The sequence below is a fragment of the Teleopsis dalmanni genome, chromosome 2, assembly GCF_002237135.1.
Source record: "Teleopsis dalmanni isolate 2A chromosome 2, ASM223713v2, whole genome shotgun sequence".
NCBI classification, from domain to species: Eukaryota; Metazoa; Arthropoda; class Insecta; order Diptera; family Diopsidae; genus Teleopsis; species Teleopsis dalmanni.
This window is the reverse complement of record NC_051847.1, coordinates 3,940,483-3,948,886: the sequence shown is the minus strand read 5'-3', so window position 1 is coordinate 3,948,886 and position 8,404 is coordinate 3,940,483.

Genomic DNA, 8,404 nt, shown 5'->3' with positions numbered 1-8,404 from the left:
TTCTCTTTTACCGATTCAATCGACTCAAAACGCTTACCACGAAGGGGCAATTTGAGTTTCGGGAACAGTAAAAAGTCGCACGGATCTAGATCTGGCGAATATGGTGCCTGAGCGATGACAGTAGTGCCGTGTTTGGTCAAAAAATCGCGTACAACAAGAATGTTCCATTGTAAAAATCGCTAAATGAACTTGAGGTAGTCTTACATTAACAGCTGCTGTATCATATGTCAAGAAAGGGTGTACCTACATAACAAATAAAAATTTTTTAAAAAAGGTCCTTAACAAACAACAAAATCCGGATACTTTTTGAGCAGAAGGTATATAATTTCTCTTAAAGTACTTCCCAATATTTCACAATATTTTAACATTGTTTGCATATTCTCTTGCAATTAACCAGTAAGGATACCCTTTATGTCGTAAAATTGTTATGAATTTTCATAAAACTAAATCCAAAAGTATGTTGAACTTTAAAATTTTATTTTAGAAACTTTTATTTTAGAAACTTTTGAAATCAATGAACTATTAAATTTTTTGTGGCAAACGATTCAAGACTAAAAATTTCCTGTCCTTTAATGTTTAAAGTTACTTCCTATCTTCCGAAGCCAAGTTAACATATGCAACTCTTTCAGACTTTGAACTTTTACTTTTCTGGATAATAAAAACTTAAGCAAATAGTAAAATATAACAACAACAACAACAACAACAACAATGCTTATTTAAAACTCATAAAATAAAAACTTTTGCCATAAACGCCAGCCATAACAAATGTCATATTAACGCATTGACAAATGCCACAAGTCGAACAAACAAAAAAGACTGAATAGACAAACAAGCTGATAAACGGAAGTAAAGAATGTGTGAGAAAAAACGAAAAGGAAATGAAAAAGAAACTTTCGAAGTAGAAAAAAGCACATTTCATAAAATTTTTTTCTACCGCCAATTTTTTGCACTCCATAGTTTGCATGCGGGACTACCAGGACTACCAAAGGATTATGAGTTTATGAGATTTGTGAAGAATATATGTATGTGCACGCATACTTCTGGTTCTGGAAGTAAATATTTTCGCTATAGATTTCTACTGCACCGTACTTTATGTTGAAATGACACATTTTTTCTTTACTCTTCCTTTGCCTGATTTATAGCTAACTCAGCTCCATGAAGCGTCTTCACACAAAACTATCTGCAACGAGATTATCTTGTAAGGCTTGTAAGGTGCATTAGCTTAAGTATGGTTGAATTTTGAATTTATTCGATTGCCCTATAAGTGCAGAGGTATGTATTATCTCCCTGCACTCCCAGTGCTTGACTCGATTGCACTCCGCTTGACTACGCCACTTATTTCGTGATGTGCAGTGAATTACGCGCTCTGCATTCAATGGCTTCGACGGCAGTTGTAGTGCTGGCGGTAGTTTAAGTGACAATTTGCTCTTTGAAATGTAATTCATTGAAATTGGATGCACTTTATAAGGACATTGAGGTGAAGATAAATACAAGGAAGTGTGATTTAATATTTGAAATTGTGATTATAGCAAAATTAATAGCGAGTGAAATTGAAATGTTGACATTTAAATCGTTTTCATTTTGACGCATTGAAATATAAAAGAAAAATAACAATCAAAATTGATTTGAAAGGAAATATAAGTCAGCAGTTAAATATTTGAACTATAGAAGCGATATGGCTAAATCGATTCAATTTATATCTTTAATAAAAGTAATTAAAGTAATAAATTAAGTAATAAAAGTATTTAATATTCATAATAATCATTAGCACCCTACACCCTTTTATTGAAACAGCTAATTAAATTAATTTGAATTTAATGTCTTGTTTTCTACTTTGCAGTTATGAAATACGACTATTTGTTGACAGAAAGGCACAAATTATAAATTATCTTACAATTCACAGCCTTCCACATCCAAATTGCTTTCATCCTCTTTCGAAACAATTTCAAAGGAAGTATGAGCACAACGGAATCGCCTGTGTGATAGTTAAAGGACTACGACAATAATTAAATGTTAATGTTGACACAGTTTGACAAATTATATTTATGTAATTATAAATTACATTTGCATGCTATCGTTATGAGAACAAGGAAAACATTCGGACGGAACCAACTACTTACACTATCAACGAAAAGTAAACAACAACTTATTATCTGTATTACAAATGTTTACTTTAGCACAAGAAATACATTTTCCTACAAAAATAATATGGAAATCAGCTACATCATCCCAATCACTAAATAAAAAGAAAAGAGATGCCATTGAAGTCGATGCTGCAAAATGTCTTAATAGACAGCATTAACACCTCCTCATAGAGATATAAAATTCATCTAATCTTTATCTATTAAATCTAAGTCGATCCAAATCTACAAAAACCATAGATATGGGTTGGCTAAGAGGGACAGAGTAACACTTTGTTCAACTCGGCTCGTGGAGTTTTACTGCTTGCTAAGAGGGATTGTCTTAGCTTCCTTTATAAGGTTAGATGGCGCTTGAATTCTTGCTGAGCGTCTTACCTGTTATAATAGTGTCCAAGCCTAGTTATCAGACTGCAACAATTGTTATGAGTAAGGCAAACTTATGAGTGCATGTCAATAGTCCAAAAAAGTTCAAATAGCTCAATCGAATCAATAACAGAGTCACTGACATGTTTCTTAGAGGGAACACTGCAGATACTTATGTTATGTGGAGCTGATTATCTGGTATAGACTATTGGACATATCTAAGGTCTACATACTAATATCTACACTTACTTATTGAATAAATAATACTAAATATTCCTAATATATAAATAGTAAATATTAAATAGTTATAACTTTTGTTAACTTTCACGTTTTAAAGACGAGATTAATATACACTGACACTTGCTGATAGTGCGGAATATAAAATAAAACAGAAATCCATCAAATCGGTATATGACTTTTAAAGCCAATTAATAATAATAATATTGAATAACTTTTCTAGTTCCGGACACTTGTAGATTCTATTATTGAGTAAATATTGAGTAAACTTTAAATCCATATAAATAATATTTTCGTATTACACGATTCTTAACAAATGGTTCTATTACCAATTCCTGAGTTTCGTTGTACCAAATGAAGTTCGAACTTTCCAAAAAAGGCAAATGCATCCTTTATTGAATAATAAAGTACTACTTTTATACTATTTTTAATCGACGCAACAGTGCTTAGAGACTTTCTCTAAACCCAAAAGGGAGCATAATAGACCATGCATAGGTTCTTTAGTAGTTCTTTTGTTAAAAGTTTAACGGTTTTTTTTTATATACGAGTAGTGAATAACTTTTTTATTATTATTTAATTAACATCAATTTAGGTCATATTTATCTGTTCATGACAGACTTTTATTAGGCACTGTTGATTTTCCCTAAGGTTGAATTAGAAGTAACAATTAGCCCAGATTTGGCATTAAGTGCCATAACAAAACATTCGTAAATAGTGCACACAGACTTCCATATGTAGATATTACTTATTTGTCTAGTAGTGAGCAGATTAAGCATAATTTGTAAGGTTTATTTCACAACAAATTAAATTAAATTTTGGGTGTCATATGGTAATGAGTAGCCAACATTTATTTACATTATACCTAGTTGTGAACAGAAAATAGGACCATGATTTGTCCTTTGTAAACATATTCATTACGCATACAGAAATTAAAAATTTTTTTTAGAAATATATAGGACATTTCGCAAATTAAAATTAATCTTTATTTAAAGGAACTAGCAGATCAAAACCAATCCTGCCGACCTTTTCAGAAATAATTTCTATTTGGCGGAAGACATAAGGCGAATAGCGTAGCTTGTCGTTGGCTTGACAAATGATGACTTCAAATCAACATGACCAATTTTCGAAGTAATCAATCACTTTCGGTAAGAAGCGAACAACTGAAAAATGGATTCGTCAATGATGAATGAAGTAAAATGAATGTGGGAAGATAAGGAAAGTTTTCTGAAAGGATTTTTTTCAAAGGATATTTTTATTTTTAAATTAAGAATATTTAAAAATTAATGAAAGCTAATATAAGAATATTTATAACAATAAAGTGTCTGGAATTTTTTTTATTTCGTTTATATTAATATATACGTACTACACATATTTATGTGTATACACCTATACACATAAATTTATTAATGAATACATTAAAATATATAAAATAAAACACGTTTACACACATAAAGTTTACCAATGCCGCAGACAACTATTCTCACATATAAATGTATATAGTATTATTTATGTAAGCATATTTGGTTTAGTTAAAATAATATGTTTATTCAGTTTTCACGAAGCCGTCATTAAAATTTATAAATAATTTACAGACTAAGCCCAAATATATTAAAACGTATATTTAGTTTTATGAAATCTGCTGAAAAAATTTTCCATATTATTTTCATATGCGGATATTGATATTTAAATGATGACAATAACACCTATGCAAACATCGAAATTTGCTCAGTGAATCTCAAATTAAATTTCAATAGCAAATACGTATCAGACATATCAAATAATTCAATATCTTGAATTTTCATATAAATAAATCCATCCGCAGAACTGAAGTCATCACACTTCAAGTACCCAAGCATTGACTAAGTACTAAGCTTAATCATGAAATTCAATTTGTTCGCACTTTTCGCCGTTGTGGCCTTATTTGCTGTATCTGTTTATGGCCAATCTATAAGCAGTTCTGAAGATGAGAACTCCACAACTGTAGCCTCTACTGATTCCTCAACTGTTGCATTAACTGACGACTCTACCACTGTTGTGGTTTCTACTACGGCACCAACAGTTTCTGAGAGCACCACTGTTGCATCAAGTGACAGCAGCACCAGCAGACCCAGTCGCCGTCCTGGAAGGCCAGGTAGGCCAGGTAGACCTGGAAGACCCGGTAGAGGTGACAGACCCGGTAGAGGTGGTAAACCAGGACGTGGTGGAAGACAAAATCAAAACCGTAGACGTGGACCAGACAATAAGAAGGGTCGCCAACAAAATAATCAACGGTCAAGAAGAGGTTGATTTGCAGAGTTCGAGAAGAAAAATATTTTAAAATTTAATTTATTAATTTAATAAAAATAAAAATGATCAGAGAACAATAATTCGAAAATATTTATTTGTGTTAATCTGGAAAGACATTACATGTTCGGAAAAAACAAGCTTAAATAAAATTTTATCGATGTTGGCCTATTAGCACCGCCACGAGTCTTGCCACTGCAATACCAGCTCTGTCCCCTAGGATTTTTGCTCTGAATAAACTATTCTTTGTTGATATTAGTTTAGTTTGATTTCATCGTATGGTTACATGGTATGGTTACCAATGATTATAGATTCGTTTTTATTCAGTAACTACCTCTCGTTTTATTCGTCGGGGTCGTGGAACTCAGATGAATGATAATGCTCACTGATCACTCACTGATATCAGTTGAGTTTTGTACTGTTTCATTGACTTTGATTTTGGATTTAGTTTGGACGCTAGACGAATATCAGTCTTACTGGTGGAGAAAATTGTAATCTGTTAAATATGCAGATTTATTTCTATAATCAAATGAACTACTTATTTACAAAGATTTTGGCATAGAATGCGCTGTATAAGTTGATAATAAAAAACGATCTGATTATACAATCATGAGTTAAAAACATTTCTGCACCCGCAGTCCTTTTACGCCTTTGGTTTCGGATATACATATATATAATATAATTTAATGATTTGGATTCATTATCGGGATATAAATAATGTATGCCCAGCTATATAGTAGTATACGCATAATACAGTTATGCCTTTTCCGTTTGGATTTTCACTCTCATGCAATCTAATCGCCGACATTGCGGTATTATCATTAATTTGTAATTTGATAGAGACCAAGTATTCCATAGGCTTAGGGGGCGATCACCACCAAATTAGTGAGGTATAACTAAATATTAAGTGTATTTCTACACTATAAATCCATTAAACAAATTTAGAATTAAAGCCCAAGTTTCTTCCATCCATCCTTTTACATGAATAAAAAGCTATGCAGGTTTGTTATATCCGTTTTTCAATATTTGCTTTCCAATTCAATTTAAATTCCGGCATAAAACCTTTATATCTTTCTACACAGAAGAACTTCAGATTTTGACTATTTAACTTTAATATCAATTTAATTTTTTTTATTGTATAACAATAGCTTAATTTTCTTTGCGTTTATTAAACATCATTATTATAGATCGCGGTTAAATCGCTAAGTTTATCCAATACTTTTTCCATGATCTCACTTACTATTCCATTCGCTCCAAGAGTTTTTTTAAGATGGAGTTTATCGAAATCATAGTAAGGTTAGAGAATTTCTTCTTATATCTGGAAGGAGGTCAGTGTGACTTTTCTGGTTACATTATGAAGCACATCTTTAAATCTATGAATGCGGTTGGAGTGTATTGCTTGAACTTTTCATGCGGTAAGCATGCTGAGCCTTGGGTATGCTTTAACCCTTTGAAAACACTTGAAATACACCTCTTTCAAATACTTAATGACAAAAGAAGATAAGCTCATTGGTTTGTAGTATCTGGATATACTCTGCCCGTTCATAAATAGTAAATATTCTATTTTTACGATGTATGCAGCTTCTATGAGTTGTTCCATTTATAGTTTAGCTACCAATGTCATCTAGAAATCTTCACAGGTTTAAGCAAGATAAAGAACTATATATATTGTGAGTAGAAACAGAAGCTTACATCGAGATTTGCATATTGAGAAATAAACATGAAGCTTAATTCATTTTTTTTTAAGAAATGTCAAATCAGAAATGGATATTAGGCTGTTGTTAATTATAGAGACAAATACTGAATTTTTATGAAAATTGTAAAAAAGTGGTTATTAAGAAACCATCCATTCTATTGAATAAGTATATCAGACCACAACTATGACATAGTTCGCTTACAGTCCTTAAGAAAAAACGGAAACCTAGAATTCTTGGTTGGTTTTATTAAAACAATATTGTATTTATCTGGTTCATTGTAGAGGTAGCTGCTTGCTTAGTTTCTTTAATCAGCTATCGAATTTTTAAACTTTTAAGTGTCACAATGCTTATATTCATTAGAACCTAATTGAGTCTGTTATTCATCAGAAGGAATATTACTGGCATCTATCTATCTATTATTAGTGCTCTGTCCTTAGAAACATAATGTATTTTGTAATTATGAAGAATAAAAACGGTAATGGAAAACCATTGAAAGCAAAGCTTGACAGTGTGAATGGGCACACACTGGAACAAAATATATATATTAATCAGATCCATTATCTAAACTTAATTATAAGTAAAGCAAGTCTACATATCACAAAAAACTTCTTAATTGGTTTTATTAAACGAAAAGTTTATTTTTATTATATTTGTTTATATTATTATATTTACTCAGTTACAGACTTGTGTTATTTTCTTATAAACGTCATTAATGTTTTCGAATATTTCTAAACACAAAAGTATTTTTAGCTTTATAAAAACTTACTTCTTAGATAGACTATCATTATTTCACAAATTATTTTGATATGCGGATATTGATATTTAAATGATGACAATAACACCTATGCAAACATCGAAATTTGCTCAGTGAATCCCAAATTAAATTTCAATAGCAAATACGTATCAGACATATCAAATAATTCAATATCTTGAATTTTCATATAAATAAATCCGTCCGCAGAACTGAAGTCATCACACTTCAAGTACCCAAGCATTGACTAAGTACTAAGCTTAATCATGAAATTCAATTTGTTCGCACTTTTCGCCGTTGTGGCCTTATTTGCTGTATCTGTTTATGGCCAATCTATAAGCAGTTCTGAAGATGAGAACTCCACAACTGTAGCCTCTACTGATTCCTCAACTGTTGCATCAACTGACGACTCTACCACTGTTGTGGCTTCTACTACAGCACCAACGGTTTCTGAGAGCACCACTGTTGGATCAAGTAACAGCAGCACCAGCAGACCCAGTCGCCGTCCTGGAAGGCCAGGTAGACCAGGTAGACCTGGAAGACCAGGTAGAGGTGACAGACCCGGTAGAGGTGGTAAACCAGGACGTGGTGGAAGACAAAATCAAAACCGTAGACGTGGCGCAGACAATAAGAAGGGTCGCCAACAAAATAATCAACGGTCAAGAAGAGGTTGATTTGCAGAGTTCGAGAAGAAAAATATTTAAAAATTTAATTTATTAATTTAATAAAATTAAAGTTATTTGATGCAAAATAATTAAAAAATGTGTATTTTTACATATGAAAATGTAAAATAGTATCAAAGTAGGTAGAAGTAGCAACGATTTTGTGGATTAGATACTGCATACTATACTGCATACCGAAAAGTTTCCGGAAATAAATAAATAAAACGCAAAATTCTTAATCTTCATCAATATTTATTTTATCTCCTTCAA